General features: G+C 38.0%; 1 protein-coding gene across 3 annotated transcripts in view; it reads right to left on the reverse strand.

Annotated features, from left to right (window-relative positions):
• CHODL (chondrolectin) overlaps positions 1–23,521 on the reverse strand; it is a 457,020-nt gene that overhangs the window by 222,605 nt on the left and 210,894 nt on the right. For all 3 annotated transcript variants that reach the window (XM_073010287.1, XM_037982817.2, XM_073010289.1), the window contains 2 exons: positions 21,184–21,287; positions 11,426–11,528 (listed from right to left, as the gene is read on the reverse strand). The gene's annotated coding sequence lies outside the window, so the exon portion shown is untranslated. The remainder of the gene's footprint in view (positions 1–11,425; positions 11,529–21,183; positions 21,288–23,521) is intronic.

A 23,521-nucleotide genomic window follows, 5' to 3' on the forward strand; every position in this document is an offset into this window, starting at 1 on the left:
AAGAAATTCAGGTCAAATATTCTAAGATCCACTGAAGAGAGGTAGGAATAGGCAAGGAACGCATTTCACACGTGATGTCTAATGTTTTTATCCATGATGTGCAAGATCTCATACAAGATGGAGAGAACTGTATGGAAGCTCCATCATTTCCTATATGACTCTCCGACCTTAAGGCCTTCACTCCCTACCATGATCCCTACCCCTAACTACTAAAACTGCAAACTTAACACTTTCTAGTACATTCTCATGAAATATCAAAATAGATTTCTTCCTAAAAGATTAGAATAGCAAGCTTAATAAACAAATATCTGAGTTGATAAATAACAGATATATATCTCTCAGATTTATTTGCAATGTATTAACACAGAGGAGTTAGTACAGACTTGACACTGAGGCAGCATAAGAACCCCTCAATTCAGAATTATCACTAAATAGTTTCCATCCCAAAATGGGACAAAGTGTGAATGAAAATTTCAGTTTGGACCATCAGTTCATAAGAAGAAAGTAATCTTGCAATCCCCATGAACTCATCTATCTAGGTATGTCCTTATCGTCTTTTTATCCAAGCATATTTTGTTTACATATCTGGGATCATATTTTAGATTCTTATTTTTAAGTACCATGGATGAAATATTCAAAAATTCTGCATGTAAGATGACATTGAAAAGGGATTTACAATTGATATCTGCCACTAGATTATTTGTCAGGCATTCCCAAAATCTAAAATACCCCAAATCTTACATCAAGTCATTTTACTTGATTTTTAATGATACAGAAACTATCCACTCATATCTAGTGGCCCTTAAGTTTTCTATGCACCTCTACTCTGAAGTATGTGTTTAGTAATTTTCCAAGTGCAAGTAATTTAGTGATTGTTGGCAAGTATTTTTCCCGCTTATTTTAAGTTGTCATCAAATATGGGAAGAGCTTCTAACTTAGTTTCAACAATAAAGCATAAGAAACACTTGTCATTGTCAATGGAAATACAGTGAAAGTAAAAAAGAAAAATTCAGCAAACTATCTCAGAAAAAACTTTAACCATGATGATATGGAGTCCAACTAAAGCTATAGTTAACTGGATTCCTGAATTCATGTCAAATTGTGTAAAAAATCATTCATAATCAATGTCTTTCATAATTACCACTTCTCTTGAATTTATAATTTTTGGTGATCATTCAAATGCCTGAGGTTAATTTATTGTCTACTTTTGTTTGATTTACATGTGGAATATATCTTCTGAGCCCTTATATATTAGGAATGTCTTTCTACTGCTCAGAAACATAAAAGACAACTTGGGGAAACGCACAATTTAGCATTTCAAATTTCTTCTCTCAAAATTCTCCATTTTAATGTCATTTCATTACGACATTTAGTACTAAAGAGAAGTCTGCGGCTAGTCTTTTCTTAAAAAAACCATTCTTTTGGAAGCAATTTAGTAAACTTTTCACCAACAGAGAAAGTACCAGATGTTTTTCTGATTAAGAAAAAATTTTGTAAAGCTAAATCTAGGTGTGGACTTGTAGGACTGATTTTGCATAAATGAGAGGAAAATTTTAAATCTGTATACTGATTTTTTTTTAAAGTTTGTATATTTCCCTCTTTTCAGACTGGTTATTGCTGCTAAGTGTTCTAATGTTTATGTCAGATACCCTACAACTGTCAAACATTCTACAAGTTCGTTTCCTCTATATGTATTATTTACTCATTTATTCTTTTTATTAGTCTCTCTTTATTCTCTCTGATCTTGGAGAGCTTCTGCAAGTGATCCTCCATCACGAATTTAATCCTTTTATGGTATTAACTCTACCTTTCACTATACACTTAACACTTCTCATTATTACTTCTATCATTATGTTACCTTTCCATCTCAACCTCTGTCTTCCTAATGACTTTCTGTTTCTATTTAATAGAGGCCAGAATTTCATAGTGCTATAAAAGATGGTAGTATTCTAATAACTTTTTCTGTCTCCTGCTATGGATAATTTGAAAAGATTGTTCTTACTCTACCATTTTAGGATCTACCCCATCTTCATTTTAGAAGACTTTTGAGAGTTCTTCCATTTACATTATCTACTCCTGCTAACAAAATAAGAATTTTCCATATCTAAAATTTTTTAAAAGTCAGAGTACATACATTTCACTTAGCCCAACTTTCTATTTACTTGGGTGCCAATTAAATCTCCTTCTAAGACACAGGATAGATTCATGTATAAGTTTTCTAATTATTAATATCAGAACTAGCAGGATTTAATCCAATGTAGGTCTGTTGGAGTTAAAATATAATTCTTACTCATTCCCATAATCTGATATTGTGAAAATATGTTATATAGGGAAATCTAAAATCTCCAGAAGGTAATGCTACCAGAATTCTTCATACCTTTATTGGGCATAGTAACCTTCTAGATACCAGTGTCTTCAAAATTGTTTTGGTTTTAGGTGTGGTTTTAGATATTAAAATAGGTACAAAATCTGCATGGATGAAATATTATTGGTAATAATTGAATACAGCAGGGCAATGCTATTCAAGCCGCCACAAATAGTAAAATCTTTGCAATAGAACTCTAGCCAGTTTCCTGGCTAATATTAACATTCTAATTATTTTATGAAAATTTTACTGATGTCACTCATATCTGCCAAATCAAAAAAAGAGTTTATTTTTACAATTACAACATCAAGTAACAGACAAAAATTAGAAAAGCTTTCAGATATTGCCTTAAATTTTTCTTCATGATAATATATATAATAGAACTGTTCTCAATCAAGATGGAAAGAAGACTGTGATTTCTGATAAAGTGAAAATAAACAAGGGAAGACCTATCGCTGTCCCACTCTAGCGCCTAGGCAGAGCTTCCAGGCCACAGTGCAGGGAAAGGAAACTCAGGCAGAACCCAGTGGTCTTCCTGAGTTGAACTGAGTTAGGAGTCCAAGGAGGCCAAGGTGGCTAGAGTTCATAGGGCAGAGTGCCGGAGCATAGAGTCCTGGACACAGAGCAAGCCCCTGAAGTATGCAGAGGATATAACTTGAGCCTCAGCAGAGATTAACCTCAGCAGAGTGTTAATCTTTGCATGTGTGTGAGGAAACTACACAAAGTCAAGGAGAAAAATGCCAAAACGATTACAAATAATATTCCCCAGGGCTGACACATAACCAGGAATAGTTTGTGCTCCTACTAGCCAGACTGAAAAAAATCTCAGAATTCACAGGTCATTAGGTAGAGTACTCAGAAAGGTATTGCCTTAGTAATAAAGGATAATTAGCCCCAGACTACAGGCTTCTATGATCTCACCTAACAAAGCTCAAAAGCAAGACTCTGATAAAACAGTTTCCAAGTAATGTAACTACATCCCAGAATAAAGGTCAAGAATATTTGTAGGAATATAAAAATAATCAAGATAAAATGTATAATGTCTGTCAGCCAAGTAATAATTAGTAATAATTACCAAATATGCAAAGGTGGAAAATATAATCTTGGATGAGGAGAAAGAAATCAATCAATAGAAACAAATCAAAAATGTCACAGATGCTACAATTTGTACATAAGGACATTAAAACACACCACAATTCCATATATTCAAGAAAATAAAGAAAAGATTGAGCATTTTAGGTAAAGATATCAAAGAAAAAGAAGATCCAAATTGAATTTTCAAGATAAAATTTTAACATCTGCGATTTAAAATGCACTGAACAAAATTAATAGATTAGGTTTCAAAGAATAAAGATCAGTAAATATGAAAACATAGCACTAGAAACTGTCTAAAATGGAAACACAAACTGAAAAAGACTGAAAAAGAAAAAGTAATACAGCATTAACAAACTGTGGGACAACTTCAAGCAGATGAGTATATATGAAATTGAAGTACCCAAAGAAGAAGCGAGGGAAAAGAAAAAACTGTTTGAAGAAACAGTGGCCTAAAATTTTCCAAATTTGAGGAAAACTGCAAATTTATTGATCCTAAAAGCTCAACAAACTTCAAGCACAAGAAATACCAAGAAAACTACACCAAGGCAGATGATAATCAAATTTCTTAAAACCAGTTATAGAGAGGAAGTCTTAAAAGCAGAGAAAAAAACATGTGTAGGGAAACAAAGGTAAGAATGAAAATAGATTTCTTATCAAAAACAATGCAAGCAAGCGATAAAATGTATTTAAAATACTGAAGGAAAAAAAACTCACCACCTAGTGTTCTATACCCAGCCAAATTATCTTTCAAAACAAAAAAAGTCCTTCAGGAAAAAGGAAAAGTGATACTAAATGGAAAAATGGGTCTATACAAGGAAATAAGGAACACAGAAAATAGTAAACATACAGACATATATAAAGGTTCATCTAAAAACAAAACTGATTTTTCAATCTTCTGCTAGTAAGACCTCTCTCCCTGAAATGTTGCAAAGGTCTGAATAGAACTTAAGGTTCTCTGCAATCCAATAGCAGTGGGCAAAAAGAGGTCTGGAGTCACGCATTGGGAGTCTGATAACTGTTTCTCTCATCTGAGATGATGTACTGTGGTACAGCAACCAGGTCTCTCTAAAATGCCTACACAAGTAGCTAGCTGAGGTTTTCTCTCCCTCTCTAGTCAAAGAGAACATACCTAAACTCAAATTTTCATGTTACTGGTGGTTTTTTCCTCCCTGGAGACAGGACTTCAGTCTCTTACAGACCTCACATAGTATCTAAGTACTGGGCTTCAAGATTACCCAGACAATTTATACAGAAAGCTGTCTTCTAAATTCAGATTGCCTGGTGACCCAGTAGTCTATTGTATGCCCGCTGACCATTGTTGTTCTTACACTTACTCAATAGAAGAAAGAATCACAGGAGAATGGAGACCCACCGTGCTAATGCAAATATATTCCATTTCTATGGCATTAACTCCATGACACGAAGAAAATGCAGGCACTATATGCTTCTTTCCTTCTTATTGGCTCTTAATTGGTAGACTTTCCCCAGTAAATCCTTTTCCATAAATCTTAGTCCACATTCTGTGGACTGTGGAAGACTTCCCAAGCCCTGCTGCCTGACAAGTGGTGGTGACCTCGAAGGGCTACACTTGCACCACACTTTGTCTTTTATATTCAAGATGATGACATCAATTACTATGTATTTCAGGTCACCTGGTGCACAGAGAAGAGAAACTTTTATGTTTTTTAACAGATTTCAAGGTGCCAAGGAGGCAAAGTTTGCATGACATACTGCAACAACTTTTGTTTCCTAACATTTCCATTATTACATATTATAGAAATCATCTTATAAGAATAGAACATCTTCATCCTGACTGTACCGTTCTTTCCTACACGTGGCTGAGAAGCATAGGCATTCCCAGAATAAAGCACAGTCATAATGTGAACGACAAGAGAAACAGTGGGCAAGCTTGCCAAGTCATTGGATGGGCCACTCATAGGGTTCTCAATTCAATTTTATATACCTTAGAGTCAGTGGAAATTCCTTTCAGATTCTGAAATTAGGTTGATGCTCAAACTTATGTTAAGATGTTATAAGGTCTTTTCTTTTTTCTATTTTTTAAGCATTTTTGTGAGAAATAGTACAGACTATGTCAGCCGAACTTAAGCTGTGTTATTTTAAATGAGAGGTCTTTGAAGTCACATTGTATGTGTGCATCTTTTTTCCTTTCTGTTGAGTTCTTTCTCAGATATTTTAATGATCCCTCATGTAAATATGTTCTCGATGGTTCTATCTCACAAGTTCTTCAGAAACATAGAGTTATACAGATCCAAGGCTATACCCTGCTATACCCATAAAATAACTTTGACAACTGAAAAATGCAAATGGGCTGTCACTCCCACATTTCTGCTGCTGGGTGTAAACTACTACGTTCCACTCATTCTCTAAGTGATAATGATTTGGTTCCTGCAGTCAGAGGTCACAGGACTGTCACCCAGTGGTATCTCACCATAAGTAAATCCAAACATGGATATTAATTAAAGTTGCAATATTATTTTGTGGCAGGATGCTATGGGAGGAATCAGTTTTGATACCACCTGAAGAAAACAAGAAATAAATGGTTCTTTTAAAATGTATATCAGATAATGTCAAACTTCTGCACAAAACCATCCATTTCCCAGTTCACTCAGAGATAGACTACAAAGACCCAAATGATCTCCTGCCTCTGTCCTTATCTCCACCTCACTCACAGTGTACCAGCTGCTGTGTTCACATTGAAATGCAGGTCACTGCTTTTATGGTCTTTGCATTACCTATTCCTTAAATTTTGAACTTTCTTGTCCAAAATATTGTGTGTTGCGTTTTCTCTGTTCCGTCAGGTCTCCACTGGTATATCACCCTGTCAGTTCAGCCTTCCCTAACCCCCAATATTAAGTATCATCCTCTGACCTCATTTACTCCTGTTTTTTTCTTTCTTTTTTTTTTTTTTTTTTTGGCATAGCATTCATCAGAATTTAATATGTGATGCATACACATGCTTGTTTATGCTTATTCTCTCCCTTCCATGATGTAAGCTTATGAGAACAGGAATTTGTTCCCTTTTGTTCACTGCTACATTTTAAACACTAAAAAGGACACTAACACAAAATAAGCACTCAACAGCTATTTTCAAGTGAATGAATGCCATGCAAATGTCACGCCATCACCTTTAAGAGAACTGCTTTCCAGGTTCTATCAGCACAAGGTGGACAATAGAGTGTAACTACATGTTGATGGAATTCTGGGCCACAGTTTAGAGAGACAGTGCTAGCTTTTAAAAGTTCTGGTATCTTCTGTTCAGTGGAAAAAAGAAGAGAAACATATTTTCAAATAAGTAATTGCACACCAGATGTTAGGGTACGTTGATTTGCTCCAGTAAGGGGATCACATTTGAAACAGCAGTTTCATTTGAGGTAACCACCTGTCATTTTCCTGAAGTCATCTATCTTCAGCACCAGCCATATTGGAGAGATAAATGAGAATGGAGTAGGAATCAATTCCCCCGAATCTTTCAAATATTGTATTGTGGCACTGATCTCTAATGATTCTCTAGTGATTCAGCATTGTTTGGATCAAAAATCTATTTTCTCCCCTTTATAACTTTATTGTATGCATTCTATATTTTCCTAACTTCTTAATGGTATTTTAAAAAATGTTTGTAAATGATAAATAAAAATTGTATACATTTATATGTATATTGAAACATGTATATATTAATAATGGGTAAATAGAGCTAATTAAAATATGCATTATTTCATATACTTATCATTTTTGGAGTGTGAACACCTAAGATCTACTCTCCTAGCAATTTTTAAGTATTCAATTCATTGTTATTAACCACAGTTACCATGTTGTACAATATATATCTTGACCTTATTTCTCCTCTCTAACTAAACGTTTTATCCTTTACTAACATCTTCCCAATTTTCCCCTACCTGGTTGGAATTCTGTTTATTAGCTCACTCGCCATAAGCCCATGACTGGTGATCTGCAGTAGCATTGTAAATTAGTGTCTATTCACTATTATTTGGCAGTGCCAAATAATCATATAAATAACACAACTGTGATGGCAAGTAGAAATAGAATAATTTGAAAATCCTAGAATGAAGGTTCACAGCATATGCTTGTTTTTTCTCAAAGGTACTTTGAACTCTCTTCATTCATAGATGCTGAGTCATTGGATCGATCCATTTGATGATTAGGAAAAAGGCTATAGATTCTCTAACAGTGTAATTTATTGGGCCTCAAGTAGAATCTTAGTGGACTGACCAGCTATTTTATCCCCCTCTACCTAATACAAGATGCAAATCAGCCTGGCCTCTGCCTCTCCAGCATTCAACCATCCCCACTGCAACCCAGGAACCAGTTGTACCTGCAGCATTTAGTAGTATGCCGATCTACAGAGAACAATCTCCAAAGCCCCTTTCCAAGGGCAATGCAATAGCATTTTTCTCCCCCTAAAAAATCTATTTTTCATGATTTTGGCAAATAAAATATATCCTGCCCCAACTGGGTCATGTTAAATAAAATCACCCCAATTTCTGAAGCCTTCTTTAGCTGCTGCTTCTCTATAATTACCAAGGAATTTCTGACATCTCTTTTTATTAAATATGGGTCAATATAGGTTCCAATAAGCTAACTAAGTAAACAATTAAAGGTATTTTCAGAGTGAAAACGAGGTAAGTTGCCTTAGTAAGGAATTTCCCACAGGTTAAAGACTTATGGCATCTTTAGGCAAAAAGAGAACAACTTTTCCAGATAGGGGAAGTGGGTCTGCATTGCTTGCCATGAGAAGTTCAGTGGTATTGGCAGTTACAGCTTCACTGGGGCTTCTTATCCTCCTAGATACTGCCAGCCCAATTCTGAGTTTCCATTTTCATATAAGAGACATTTGAACCAAAATTTTGACTGTATTCTAATTTACTAATTAGATCAAACTATTCATTTGGTTCTTGACTGACTCAGCCCTATGACTTCAAACAGTTGTTGAATCTTTGGCAAAGTCATAAAACATCTATGCCTTGCTGAAAATCGGAAACTCACCCTTGGTTATTCTCCTCTGATCTGCCCAGTACTATTAGAAAAAGCCACCCCGCTACATGACCTTAAATTCCACATACCTCTACTATTTTCCTAAGATAGCAAACATTAGATTTACCAAAATCTTGCCTTCAAAGGGTACTTTATTATAAATTGACCACAGATTAAAATTTTAAATAAGTGTCTTATTATTGAATACAATAAATTTCAGGATTTTTTTCCCAGAATCCTCAAGAGATTTCCACTGTCTTCAGTCCTACTATATCAGATCACATCCATTTCTATTCCTGATAACAATTTCTGCATTCTTCATTGCAACCAACAGAAACCTAATCCAGTTTACTTAAACAGAAGAGGGATTTTCTGGAAGAACACTTAATTAGTTATGTGTTTCTATGTAACAGATTATCCAAAGCTTAACAATGGAAAACAACGAGCAGATACAGTACGTCACAGTTTCTGTGGGTGATGGCTCAGCTGGGTGCTTCTGGCTAGAGGTCTCTCACAAGACGCCAAGCAGGTCTAGCCAGCCTCCTGGCTCACCTGAAGGAGGATCTGTTTTCAAGCTTACTCACGTGAGTTAACACACCTCAGGTCCACACTGCTTGTTGTCCAGACATGGACTACCAACCAGGTAGTTCCTTGCCATGCAGGTCTCTTTGTAAGGTCGTTTACAAAATGTCATTTGGCTTTTCTCAGAGCAGGCAAAAGAATGCGTACGATGACAGAAGTCACAGTCTCTTTGTAGCCTAATCTCAACAGTAACATCTCATCACTTTTGCCATATTCTATTTGTTAGAAGTGAGCCATTAGGTCCAGTCCACATTCAAAGAGAGAAGATTACTCGAGGGCACAAGAATCAGTGGGGAGGGATCACTGGGGGCTATGTTAGAGCCTGCTTGCCACAGATCTTCAGTATCTTACATAATTGACAAGGGGGCTAGAGAAGCCTCTCACAAAGCCCCAGGATCCAAGAGAGGCTAAAAGCTAATAACACAGCCAGGTCATGTCCCAGAGATGTGATAGCTGCAATGCTATCACAGGACACTTCCTGTTTTTCTCACTAGCACTAATGCACGCCTGGACTTTACTCCATAGTTCCCACTAACTTGAAAATCTTTTAATTAATGATAAGATTCAATGTCCTGGGCTTGAACATTCATTTGCTTGAGGCTAACTCAGTTACCTGAGCCCTAGCTGCTAGGGCATTGAGAGAGGAATATCTGCCTCCTTTGTCTCTTTGTGGGAAGTGGAGCCTCCCTGAGGCTCCCCCCAAAACAGGAAGGTTCCAGATTCCAGATGAGTAGAAATAAACAGACAGAGACTTAGTTAAATTTACAGATAGATAAAATATCCCTTATACATGTTAAATATATACAAAGTTTCCTAAATTGTTGTCTTTTTGCACATAAAAACAAGTAAAGGTTACTATTTTGATTAAAGTTTCAAAATGTTTATGTTTTCATAACATATCTCTCTGTCTTCAGTGAAACTCATTTCATTCTTCTGTTTCTAAAAAATTTAAAATATATACAGGATTGTTTAATCTGGCTTCATAATATATTCAAACAATGTCAGACATGTGGCCAAAGTGTCTGGCTGCAAGCAAGGTGTCATTCTAATGCCATAAATTAAAGTAGAAATTTGTACACTCCCCACCTCAATATCTGTGTTTAACACATTGCCTAGAGTCTGACTGATTCATGAATTATTATCACTCATGTTACTTAAAACTGAGATTCCTATAAATAGTATTGCTTTAGGAGAGATGATATTGGTTCATTCACACCCATGTGAAAGTGACTTCTCACCTCATTTTCTTTGATTAGAAAAAAATTAAAGAGGCCATAAGAATTCTAAGAAATTAAAGAAAGTGAGAAAGAGAAAGCATAATGGATAACATAAGATGCTAAGCTCACTTCATAATTTTTCATGTGCAATTCTAAACCAGACCACGCTCAGGGAATAAAAAGAGACAATGAATTTATAAAATCTACTTTCATTTTTATCACGGAAAACAGGTATGCCAGTTATTATTTACCTTAACTGACAAAACATATATCTGTCTATAAATCAGGCTGGGCTAAATAAGTGGCTTTGAAATCACTTATTCAACAATACTCAGCAAATATTTGCTGGATGTATATTATGTAGTAGTAACTGTCCAGTCACTGGAGATAAAGTAGTTAACCAACCTAGTTTTTTTGTTTTTGTATTTTTTTTTTAAGATGAGTTTTGCTCTTGTTGCCCAGGCTAGAGTGCAGTGGTGTAATCTCGGTTCATTGCAACCTCCACCTCCCAGGTTCAAGCGATTCTCCTGCCTCAGCCTCTAAAATAGCTGGGATTACAGGCACCTGCCATCATGCCCACCTAATGTTTTGTATTTTTAGTAGAGATGGGGTTTCACCATGTTGATCAGGCTGGTCTCAAACTCCTGACCTCAAACTCCTGATCCACCCACCTTGGCCTCCCAAAGTGCTGGAATTACAGGCGTGAGCCACCATGCCTGGCAAAACAAGTCTAGTTCTTCATCTTATGAAACTTACCTGTAAAAATAGATAATAAGTTACACAGATGGGAGAAAGAAAGAGAAGGAAGGAAGGAAGGAAGGAAGGAAGGAAGGAAGGAAGGAAGGAAGGAAGGAAGGAAGGAAGGAAGGAAGGAAGGAAGGGAGGGAGGGAGGGAGAGAGGGAAGGAAAGAAAGAACTAAAGGAAATAATAAGGTGCTGTGATGGAGAATAACAAATAGGGAGAGATAACTAACTCACTTGTTCAAAAAAATTCCCAACAAAGAGATGACATTTAAGCTCATACTGAAATATGAGGTTTCTTTCATTGTTGTATTTGTATTGATACCAATTAAAGGAACTGTGTCTTAGTTAGTTTGAGCTGCTACAACAGTATGTCATGACCAGGTGGCTTAAACAATAGAAATTTATTTCTTACAGTTCTGGAGGCTAGAAGTTCAGAATCAACGTGCTGGCTCATCCAGTTTCTGGGGAGGGGACACTTCTTCGCCTGCAGATGGCCACCTTCTTGTTGTATCCTCCTTTGGTAGAGAACAGAGAGATGAAGTAAGCTCTCTTGTATTTTCTTATAAGAGCACTAAGCCCATTCACAAGGGCTCTACTCTCATGATCTAATTACCTCCCAAAAGCCCTACCTCTTAGTACCACCACGTTAGGTGTTAGAATTTCAACATATGAACTTGAGAAGGGATACAAGCATTCAGTCTACAGCAAACTGAAATCACTTTGGGGGTCACATCAAGGTACACAATTGAGAAGCAAGCTAAAAAGAACAGAGACGTGGTTAACATTAAAAGGCATCACACTTTTCCTAAGTTCCTGTTTCCTAGCACTCATTTCAAGGTGAAATGCTCATTATCTATGTTAAAAGTATGAATCATGCCAAAGTTTAAGTCATTCACATGTGATTCTTCTATGTAACTATAGAGCAATATTATCATCATTAATTTGTATTTTGCTTTCCTTCAATGACTCCAAAATCTATAATGAGAAGACAATTATTTAGATCCATGCCTATTTCGTTTAATAATGCTATAAAAAAAATAACGAAAAGACATGTTACTTCTGGACAGAATTTTTTTATTTATTGTTATTATCACTTTTTAGAGACAGGGTCTTACTCTGTCACACAGGCTGGAGTACAGTGGCACCATCATGGCTCACTGCAGCCTCAAATTCCTGGCCTCAAGTGATCCTTCCACCCCAGCCTCCCAAGTAGCTAGAATGAGAAGCATGTGCCACCACACTCAGCTAATTTTTTTTTTTTTTTTTTGCATAGCGATGGGGGTCTCACTATGTTGTCCAGGCTGGTTTCAAACTCCTGGCTTTCAGCAATCCTCCCATCTCAGCCTCCCAAAGCACTGGGATCACAGACATGAGCCACTGTGCCCAGCCTGGACAGATAATTTTGAAGATATTACTTGCTTCTTTCTTAAGCCATCTTTCCAAAAACAGAAGAGGCCAAATTTATAAAATTTTATTTTAACTATCACATACTTCAAAAATGAATTTTGAAATATGTCAAAAAAAAAGTAAAGATTGTGTTTAACCTTTGTCTACAAACTTTCGCATGGAGTTGAAGTTAAAAATGTGTGTCCTCCACATTACAGTGCACATAGTCAGCATTCCAGAAATGACTTAGGAGAATCAAATGGATTCCATTTCTATTAAACATCCTTTGATTCCTTTTAATCAGCTTTGCACAAAAGAACCAATGTTGGCATGTGAAGAAAGCAAAGGAGTGCATTTTCTGAATGTTAATGCACATAACAGAGGGAAAGTCACATTTGTTATAACCCTGCCATAAAGTGGAGCTATAATCTCACCATGCATCTGTTCCATATGCCATCAATTAGTTTGATGAAAACAGGCTAACAGTGCAGGAGTGATTAGCAGCAAAGATTAAATTCACTTCATTTTTAATTACAAATCTTTGTCCTTAAAGTTCTATTGGCTTGCAAGAACCCCTACTGTTCTGTTTCTCCTCCACAGTTGATGTGCTTTTTATTCTTCATTTTGAAATTATTAATGCATTTTATTTGGTGCTTATTTCTAATTACAGACGTTATCCACAAATGTTACTGATATGCCCATATGCCAGAATAAGCAGAACTAAGACTGTTCAAATCTTACTAATTCAAGTTCAAATGATCTTTAGTAGCAAATGTGGCATCTGTTATATGTAGAGAGCTCTGAGGATTACATATTTGTCACTCAACTTACTGGTTTTATCCATTGACTGATTCATTTATCTGTTCATTCAGCAAATATTAATATTTCATGTCTATTATGTTCTAGGAACTGATACAGATGCTTAGTATATAAAACTGAAAAAAATAGACATAAATCCTTTACCTCACCAAACCTATATTACAGTGGCTGGAAATAAACCAATCGTTAGGGGCTGAATTGCGTCACCCAAAATTTACATGTTGAAGTCCCAATCCCCAGTATGTCAGAATGTAATAGCATTCGGAGATAAGGTATTTAAAGAGGTATTTAAGTTAAAATGAGGTCTGTAGGGTAGGCCCTAGTCCAATATGACTCATGTCCTTATAAGAACAGGAAATGTGGACACAGACACACACACACTGAGAGGAAAGATCGTGGAAGATGAAGGGAGAAGGCAGCCCATTCGAGTCAGAGTGAAAGCCTCAGAATCAAAAGAACCCGGCCTACACTTTGATCGCAGCCTTCTAGCTCCCAGATCGGTGAGAAAATAAATTTCTGTTGTTAAAGCCATCCAGGCTGGGGGTATTTTGTTACAGCAGCCCTAGCCAACTAACATGCCAATTAACGCAACAAAAATAACTAAAAATAAAAAAAAAATTATATCATATCTTGAAAATTAAGAATGCCATAAAAATATGTATTGAAACAGAACCAGGAAGTAGAGGGACATTTACTTATTTCCGTCTCTGAGAAAATTATTGTAAAATATGGATACCTGCCATTTCTATAAAAATAAGATGACTGCCAGAGGGGCTTTCGAAGAAAAAGAAATATTTTCATAAGGACTCTACCACATCAAGTATTTTCCTCTATCATTCTACTTTTCTTAATAATCATAGAGCAAAATATGACAATGTATGCATATGCTTTATACCACTAAAATTGTTTAACATGTTTAATATAGAAGGTTAAGCTAGCCAAGTGACCAGGAGTGACACAGGCTGTCTGATATTTTGGCATTTTATTCAATAAATTTTTAGAAGAAACATAAATGTCTACTTTTAAATCTTTGGTTTTTTAAAATGTGTTGCTAGGTGTTTTGAATCTAAAACTCAGTACTTCTGAACCTGATTAGCAGAATCAAGAACAACACAGCTACTTAAAAACTGAGAATCATTTTTTTCTGTAATTATTGAAACATAAATTATTTTGTTCTTTTGGTTCTGGAAGGTATCACTTTGGCGTGCAGGCTAGGTCAAGCAGGTATAAGTTCCAAGATATAATCACAGCTCTTGTGATTGCTCAACATTAATTAAGTAATGTAAATACACATAGTTCTGGCTTGTAAAGTATTCTATTTAATACTGTGAAATTCTCTGGGTCAATGAGTGATGGGAGTGCAGAAGGCATATCTCTGATAAAACAACGCAACTCCACCATCCTCTATGGATTAGCCAAATAAACTCCCATGGCATTACAGTTCTGCATGGACTTTTCCAGGAGGATGATACTCAATCAAACAGGACTTCTAAAGACTGGCAAAGTGCTTCATGATATCATCAAAGAATGAGGTAAAGAGTGATTCAGTGGATTTGGCCGTACTCTTTACCCTCCTTCCCACCATGTCAGGCACACCCTGCCAGTTCCAGAAAAGTGCCATCCACAGACTTCCCATCTTCAGAACTTCTGCTTTTCAGTCAGACAGGAAAGCAAAGAAGCAAAATGCTCCCACTTGAGAACATCCTTGGATTCGCTCACGAATCAGGCAGAAATTTCATTATACTCAATTTTTATGTTTTCTTATGCATATGATCCTAAATAAACCAGTATAGAATTTTTATTTCACCTGAATTTCTACGTCTGCTAGCTCAAAGTTCATGACTTGCATCTTGCCCTACCTTTTCTCCACCACTGTTATGCCCACGGGTCTATCTATACCAGGATATAACATTCAAAATCAAAGGAAGAATAGGATACCAGTAGTGTGTAGGCAAACAAGTGAGACCACGTCTTTATCATCATGGTTAGAAGGATTTCCAAAATATATTCTAAACATTTAGGTCTTGAATCTCCTCATTAGCAACTAAGTTAATTAAAAAAGAAATGGGTAGCATTTTTTGTCCTTGCAGCAAAAAAAAAAAATTTTTAAGAAAAAGAAATGAGGAGTTTTAGTTGGAAATGCAGGAAATAAAAAACACTCATGTCTGAATCTCTGGCCAATAATTTCAACATAGTAAACAAATACATTGTAAAAACAGTGTAAGATAACCAAAGTTATTCTCATAGAGGGACTGTCTCTTGCCTTGTCTTTTACTGTAACTAATCACTAGTTTTGCACGCTTTGAAAATCAGATATACTGTGCCATTTCATCTCCTTTCCAAGATGTGTTTATATTCCATAGCAATTCTTTCCAGGAAAGTCATGTGTGTACTGTTTTACTGATCCTCACATTTTCTGGATGAGAGAGGTGGAATGTAAAAATATTTATATTTTGTAGATCAAAAATATGAAGGTCATGCACAAGGTAAAGGGTAAATACTGCTATAAAAGCTGCTTATGACTTTCCTGCCAATGTAATTAGTTAAGGGGAGAGAACAAGTTAAAGCATTTTTGCCAAAGATAATCCAGGGGACAAACTCAGAACAGTATGAGGCACCGTACCTGCCCCAGCCAGGCTCCTCTTTACCGACAAGAGTGGACCCAGATGCACAGCCAACAACTCCACACCTGTGTCACTTAGTTGCCCTTCATTCCTGACTGGGTTCGCGACATCCTTTTTGTTACTCAAGCTCAGCACTGGTCCCTGGCCCACGCTTTTCCCACCCCTGCCTGCTACCGTCTCTGCAGGGTGGCCTCATCCTGTATGACTACCAGCTGGAACTGGCTCCCGTAAATAACGTCTCTCTCAATCTAGCTCATACCACAACCAACTGGCCACCCAGTTGTTCACAGCAGCTAAGCCCCCACACTGCCTCCCCTTGAGAGCAGCTCCAGCTGGGGAATCTCTTTGTAGTGAGCCAGTCCCCACCCCCTTATCCCCAGCTGGTGTCAGCCAGTTGCTACAGCTAAGCAATCAGACCCACCTGTATCCTGACACAGGCCAAACCCAAGGACGCTGGTGAAGTAAATGGGTTATCCCTCCTTTAAGTGCTCTTAGATACTCCAGTGCTGGCCATGACCCACTCTTGCTCTCATATAACTATGAGATCATTCCTATGAAATCTTTCATTAGGCATTTGGGCAACAGCCGTTACCAGCTTAACATGTGCCTGCCTTCCTCCTTCCCAGACCTTGCCCTTTCACGCTTATCTCTTAAGACGAGTGGAGAAAGCATTAAAGTTAGAATCAAGAGACTGGGTTCCAAAGGAACTTGAGCAACTAACCTCTAAGAGTCTCTGTTTATTGTGAAGACTAAACAAGATAATGCTCATTGGAGTTTAGAACAATACACAACATCTAGGAGTTGGTTTCTCTGTATGAGTTAACTGAAATGTTGAACTGAGTTTAGAAAAGCATTCCCATGACAAAAGAACAAAGGAATAAGAGTGAAATAATGGTCATGGAGGATTTCTTGGAAAAGTCGACCAATCTAACTACTCAAAAGTAACTAGAAACTTGTGGCTGGGGGAATGGAAAAATTAGACTCCCTAGTGCCTATTTTTCTCCTTAAAACCTTCCTATAGATTAATTTCAAGATGTCCAAATCTCAAGGAGGAAATGTAGCAGATCAAAAAAAATAGCCCCTCAAAGATATTCACATCAAATGCCTGGAGCCTGTGAATATTATCTTATTTGAAAACTTGTCTCATTTGCAGATGTAATTAAATCAAGAATCTCAAGATGAAATCATTCTGGATTATCCAAGTGTGTCCTAAATCAAAAGAAAAATATTCTTATATGAGAAAGACAAGAAAATGTGACACAGAAGAGGAGGACGAGGAGAAAATGTGGCCATGGAGGCAGATACTGGAGTGATGCAGCCATAGGCCAAGGAAAGCCTGTAGCTGCCAGAAGCTGAAAGATTCAAGGGAGGAAATCTTTCCTGGACCCTTTGAAGAAAGTACGACCCAGGTGACGCCATGATTTCAGATTCTAGCCTGCAGAAATGTGAGTGAATAAGTTTCTGCTGTTTAACACCACAAAGTTTGTGACAGTTTGTTACAGCAGTCCCAGGAAAATAATAGTGATCTTGACAGAAGCAAGTGATCTGATATCTTCTTATAATAGCACTAATTTCATGGGGTGTTGGTTGGGGGCTTCACCCTCATGACCTCACCTAAACCTAATTGACTCCCAAAGGCCTTACCTCTAAGTAACATCATGTTAGGAGTTACCTTTTCAACATATGAATTTAGGGTGGAGAGGACACAAATATTCAGATAATAACATTCTGGCAGTGATGTTTTAGGAACACAGATTCCCTTGCGGGGAATGACTTGGTTCTCTTTCCTCCAGTATCATACATTCTCCTACCCTTTTCCACTCATGAAGGGATGTTTTTATATTCTCCACTATGAGGTGGTAGGAAAAACACAGACTGATCATACAACTTCTAAACATTTCTAATTATCACTGTGGTTATTAACACTGCCACTCTGAAATCTACACATTTCCTCACTCAACTAAGCTATATAAAATGTATATTAAGAAACTTTTAGTTGATATCACTGAGGATCAAAGTGAAGAAATATATAGATGATTTATGAACATACAATCCAGAATCTGAAGTCCTTTGAGCTAAGGTGAACTGGTCTACTTCACTCCAGTGGGGAAAGAAGAGCAAGTCCCATGTTACCTTTTCTCAGTCTGGAAGGAAACTGCTGGACAAGGTAGACAAGAGTTGGAATCAGAAAATACATAATCAGGAGTATGAGGGCAGTAAAGCTCAAATTACGATGCATATGTCTGGGGTAGTGAAACCAGGATGAGAGCTCTCTTGATTGTCACTTAGCATCAAGAATTACACACTCTTATTTTCCCTTTACTACCCTGGCTGCCGTTTCTTGGTCTCATTTACGGAACTTCCTCCCGTGGCTGACTTCTACATTTCAGAGTATCCCTAGGTTCAGAATTCTTCCCTAAGTAGTCAGACCTAACCAATGTCATCCAAGGCCATGGTATTAACAACCTCTTTTATGTTGACAACTTTCAAATATCTATCTCTAGCCAATCACTTAATATTCAACTAGGGGTCTATAGTGGAGATGTCAGTATTTCAAAATGGACAGGTCCAAACAGCTCTCTATAATTCTTCATCCTAATGCAAAGAGAAAGAGAAAGCAAGCGCTCTAGTGTCTCATCATACGTAATAGAGAGAAGGGGGTCTCGCTATCTTGCCCAGGCTGGTCTTGAACTCTTGGGCTCAAGAGATCCTCCCGCCTCAGCCTCCCAAAATGCTGGGATTACAGGTATGAGCCACCACGCCCAGCCATCTTATCTTATAAAGACATGATTCCTATCAGATCAGAGCCTTACCCTTATGACCTTATTTAACATTAATTATTTCCTTAGAGGCCCCATCTCCAAATATAGCTAAAGGTTAGGACCTCAACATACATATTTTGTAGGGACCCAAACATTCAGCCTGTAACAAATGCAGTGAAATGAGGCAACTGAAACTGAAGAGGAAACCAGTGTTTTCTATGCTAAGAGGAACTGAAGGGTTTAAAGAATAAAAGGTGTAAATTTATTTTGAGAGAGTAAATGTTTTCATCTCTCAAAATTAAAAAGGCCAAAAGAAAAAGGAGGAATTCAGCTTTACCACATATTACTTGGTGTAAATGATGGATAGTAATTAAATATAGTGGTTCAAACAGACTATGCTTAATATATGAAGGTAACACTGCAATTTGAAATGACTTCAAAACAAATAATTTGACATGTGCTGGCAGCTTTCAGTCACTTCATAGGTGTCTTTTTACCTCCTTACTTTCCTTGACTTAGGCTACAATTTTTCATATTAATTTAATTAAACTGACGCAGATTGATGCCCTAGAGGACCAGCAACCCCCAGTTTTCTCTTAAATTCTCCATGAAATTTCAAATGAGTAATTGTCTGAGCCAACTAAACAATTTCAAAACTGGTTCTTCAGGGAAAATAGAAAATTTGGGCAAAACCAAAAAGTACCTTTGAAGTCCATTTGCTTCATATCGTGTAATTGTTTCTAATTATTCACTATCATCCTTCCTTGAAAAAGGATCATTCAATGCCAGCTATTTCCATATGACCTGCCAGTCCTTCCAGTAGAGAGAGAGAAGAGTCCCTGGCCTTATGCAGTTGGGGCTCAGCCTTGTGACATGTTTTGGTCAATAGAATGTGGGTAAATGTGACATACACCATATCCAAGCAGAAGCTTTTAGGGTGTTATGAGCTTCTCCCTGCTCTGTTGCTTTTCCTCTGACCAAGAATGGGCAGGTCCCCATAGGGGCTGATTCCTCAGTGTGATACGGCAGGAGACACATGGAGGACAGGCCACAGCTGCCCCATATATGTAATGTGCATAAGAGATGAATGTAAGTCAGAGATTGTTCGTTACTATAGAAAAATTAATTCATACATCACTAAAATTATTTTTTAAAAAAACAAAGATATTTAAGAGATGTAAAAGGAAATTTTTAAAGTTTTTTTAAATTTTGTGGGTGTATAGTAGTTATATATAATTATGTAGTTATATATAATTATGTGGTACATGAGATATTTTGATACAGGCATACAATGTGTAATAATCACATCAGGGTAAATGGAGGTACTCATCACCTTAAGCATTTATCCTTTCTTTGTATTTCATTTATCCAATTATACTTTTAATTATTTTAAAATATACACATAAATTATTTTTAACACAGTCTCCCTATTGTGCTATCAAATATTAGATCTTATTCATTCTATCTATGTTTTCAAACCCATTAACCATCCTCACTTCCTCTCCACTATCCTTAAAAGACAGATTTAAACTTTTTGTAATATTAACTTTGCATTCTCTACATAGGTCTTTCCATAGCACACGATACCAATTTCTAGTAACATCCAAGAATATCTGCATTTATCCTTTTTTTGAGCATTAGCTAGAAAGAAATGGCTTAAAATAATAGTGATAATAACTAGCATTTTTGATATCTTACTATGTAGCAAGCATGGTTAAGAACTTGAACACAGATTATATCATTTCTCACAACTCTACAAAGAATCCTTTGTATCTTTATTGTTTACTTAAGAGTACTAACATATGAAATAGCTCAGTAGCTTTTTCTAAGTCACGTACTTAGCAAGTGGTATAATTAGAATTGGACAGGCAGATAATAATCAAGTCATAGAAGGCTGCAATAGATCAACCAAGCAAGGTATGTGACCTACTCATTGACTCTTCCAGGAAATCTGAGAGTATTTGGCATAACTGCGATTCCCCACTTTATAAATTTCAGTTTTTATTTTAGATACAAGGAGCACATGTGTAGGACTGTAGGCTGGTGCAAAAATATTTGGGGTTTTTGCCATTACTTTTAATGGCAGTTTTTCAATCCACACTTCCCCCACCCTCCCGTATTAGGCCATTCTCCTGTTGCTATAAAGAAACACCTAAAACTGGGTAATTTATAAAGAAAACAGGTTTAATTGGTTCACAGTTCTGCAGGCTGTGCAGGAAACTTAGTGCCAGCATTTCCTCAGCTTACGGGGAGACCTCAGGAAGCTTTTACTCATGGCAGAAGACAAAGCAGGAGTAAGCATGTCACATGGCAAAAGCAGGAGCAAGAGAGAGTGGGGGTGAAGGTGCCACACTTCTAAATGACCAGATTTTGTAAGAACTCACTATTGCAAAGACAGCACCAAGCCATGAAGGATTCACCCCCATGACCCAAACACCTCCCACTAGGCCACACCTCCAGCGTTGGGGATTAAAATTCAACATGAGAACTGAACAGAGACAAATATCCCTACTATATAATTCCACCCTTGACATCTTCCAAATATCATATCCTTCTCACACTGCAAAATATAATCATACCTTCACAACAGTCCTCCGAAGTCTTAACTCATTCAAGTATTAACCCAAAAGTTCAAAGTCGAAAGTCTCATCTGAGACAAGGTAAGTCCTTTCCACCTATAAGCCTGTAAAATAAAAAACAAGTTAGTTACTTCCAAGATACAATGGGGGTACAGGCATTGTATAAACATTGCTGTTCCAAAAGGGAGAAATCAGCCAAAAGAAAGGGGCCTGTATGCAAGTTTGAAACCCAGCAGGGCAGCCATTAAATCACAAAGCTCCAAAGTAATCTCCTTGGACTCCATGTCCCACATCCAGGGCACAGTGGTGCAAGGGGTAGGCTCCCAAGGCCTCAAGCAGCAATACACCTCTGGCTTTGCAGTGTTCAGGCTCCACGGCTTCTCTCACAGACTACTGAGTGCCTGTGAATTTTCTAGGTGCAGGGTGCAAGCTGTGAGTAGATCTATCATTCTGGGGTCTGGAAGGTGGCAGCCCCCTTCCCACAGCTCCACTAGGAGTGGCCCAGTGGGGACACTTTGTGGGGCCTCCAACCCCACCTTTTCCCTCTACACTGTCCTAGTAAAGATTCGCTGTGAGGGCTCTGCCTCTGCAACAAGCTTCTGCCTGAAAACCTAGGATTTTCATACGTCCTCTGAAATCTATGAGGAGACTGCCAAGCCTCACTCACTCTTGCAATCTGCATGCTTACAGGCTTAACACCATATGGAAGCCACCAAGGCTTATGGCTTGTGCCCTCTGAAGCAGCAGCCTGAGATGTCTCTGGGGTTCTTTGAGCCAAGGCTGAAGCCAGAGTGGCTGGAAGGCAAAGGGAAAGCAAGCACATCTTCGCATGGTGAAAGAAGAGCAAAGGAGGAAGTACTACGCACTTTTAAAAAAACAGATCTCGTGAAAACTCCCTCACTATCACAAGAACAGCAAGGAGGAAATCCACCCCCATGATCCAGTCACCTCCCACCAGGCCCCTTCTCCAACACAGAAGATCATAATTCAACATGAGATTTGAGTAGGGACACAGAGCCAAACCATATCACTCCACCCCACCCCCTTCCAAATCTCATAGCCTTCTCACATTTCAAAACACATCATGCCTTTCCAACAATCCCCCAAAATCTTAACTCATTTCAGCGTTAACTCAAAAGTCCGAATGCAAAGTCTCATCTGAGACAAGGCAAGTCCCTTCCAACTATGAGCCTGTAAAATCAAAAGTAAGTTAGTTACTTCCAAGATACAATGGGGATACAGACATTAAGAAATGCTCCTGTTCCAAATGGGATAAAATGGCCAAAACAATGGGGCCACAGGCCCCATGCAAGTCCAAAACCTGCCAGGGCATTCATTAAATCTTAAAGCTCCAAAATAATCCCCTTTGACCTCCATGACTCACATCCAAGCCACATGATGCAAGTGGTGAGTTTCCCAGGACTTGGGCAGCTCTGCCTCTGTGGCTCTGTAGGGTACAGATCCCTTGGCTGCTTTCATGGGCTGGCGTAGAGTACCTACAGCTTTTTGAAGTGCACAGTGCAAGCTGTCAGTGGATCTACCATTCTGGGGTCTGAAAAATGGTGTCCCTCTTTTCATAGCTCCACTAGCCAGTGTCCCAGTGAAAACTATGTGGGGACTACAACCTCACATTTCCCGTCTGCATTTGCCCTAGTACAGGATCTCCATGAGGGCTCTACCCCTGCAGGCAGCAGTGTCCTGAGGCTTTGTAGGGTAGCCAGGTCATGGGCCTGGGCTTGGGCCTGATCCTGGCCCATGAAACCATTTTTTTTTCTTCTGCCTGAACATCAAGGCATTTTCATACATCCTCTGAAATCTAGGCAGAGGCTTCCAAACTTCAACTCTTGCCTTCTTCGCAACCACAGGACCAATACCACATGGAAGCCACCAAGGCTTGGGGCTTGCATCCTCTAACGCAATAGTCTGAGCTTTACCTTGGCCCCTTTTAGCCATGGCTACAGCTGAAGCAGCTAGGATGCAGGGTGCCATGTCCCAGGGCTGCACAGAGCAGCAAGGCCCTGGATCTGGCTCACAAAACTATTTTTCCCTTCTAGGTCCCCAGGCCTGTTACGGGATGGGCTGTCATGAACGTCTCTTAAATGCCCTGGAGGCATTTTCCCCATTGTCTTGGCCAATAATACTCGGCTCTTCTTTACTTATGCAAATTTCTGCAGCCTCGATTCCTCCCCAGAAAAATGGGTTTTTCTTTCCTACCTAGTCAGGCTGCAAATTTTCCAAACTTTTATGCTTTGCTTCCCTTTTAAATACAAGTTCTAGTTTCAGGTCATTTCTTTGTTTATGCAAATGAGCATATGCTTTTAGAAGCAGCTGGGCCACA

Source organism: Chlorocebus sabaeus, chromosome 2 (assembly GCF_047675955.1).
Source record: "Chlorocebus sabaeus isolate Y175 chromosome 2, mChlSab1.0.hap1, whole genome shotgun sequence".
NCBI classification, from domain to species: domain Eukaryota; kingdom Metazoa; phylum Chordata; class Mammalia; order Primates; family Cercopithecidae; genus Chlorocebus; species Chlorocebus sabaeus.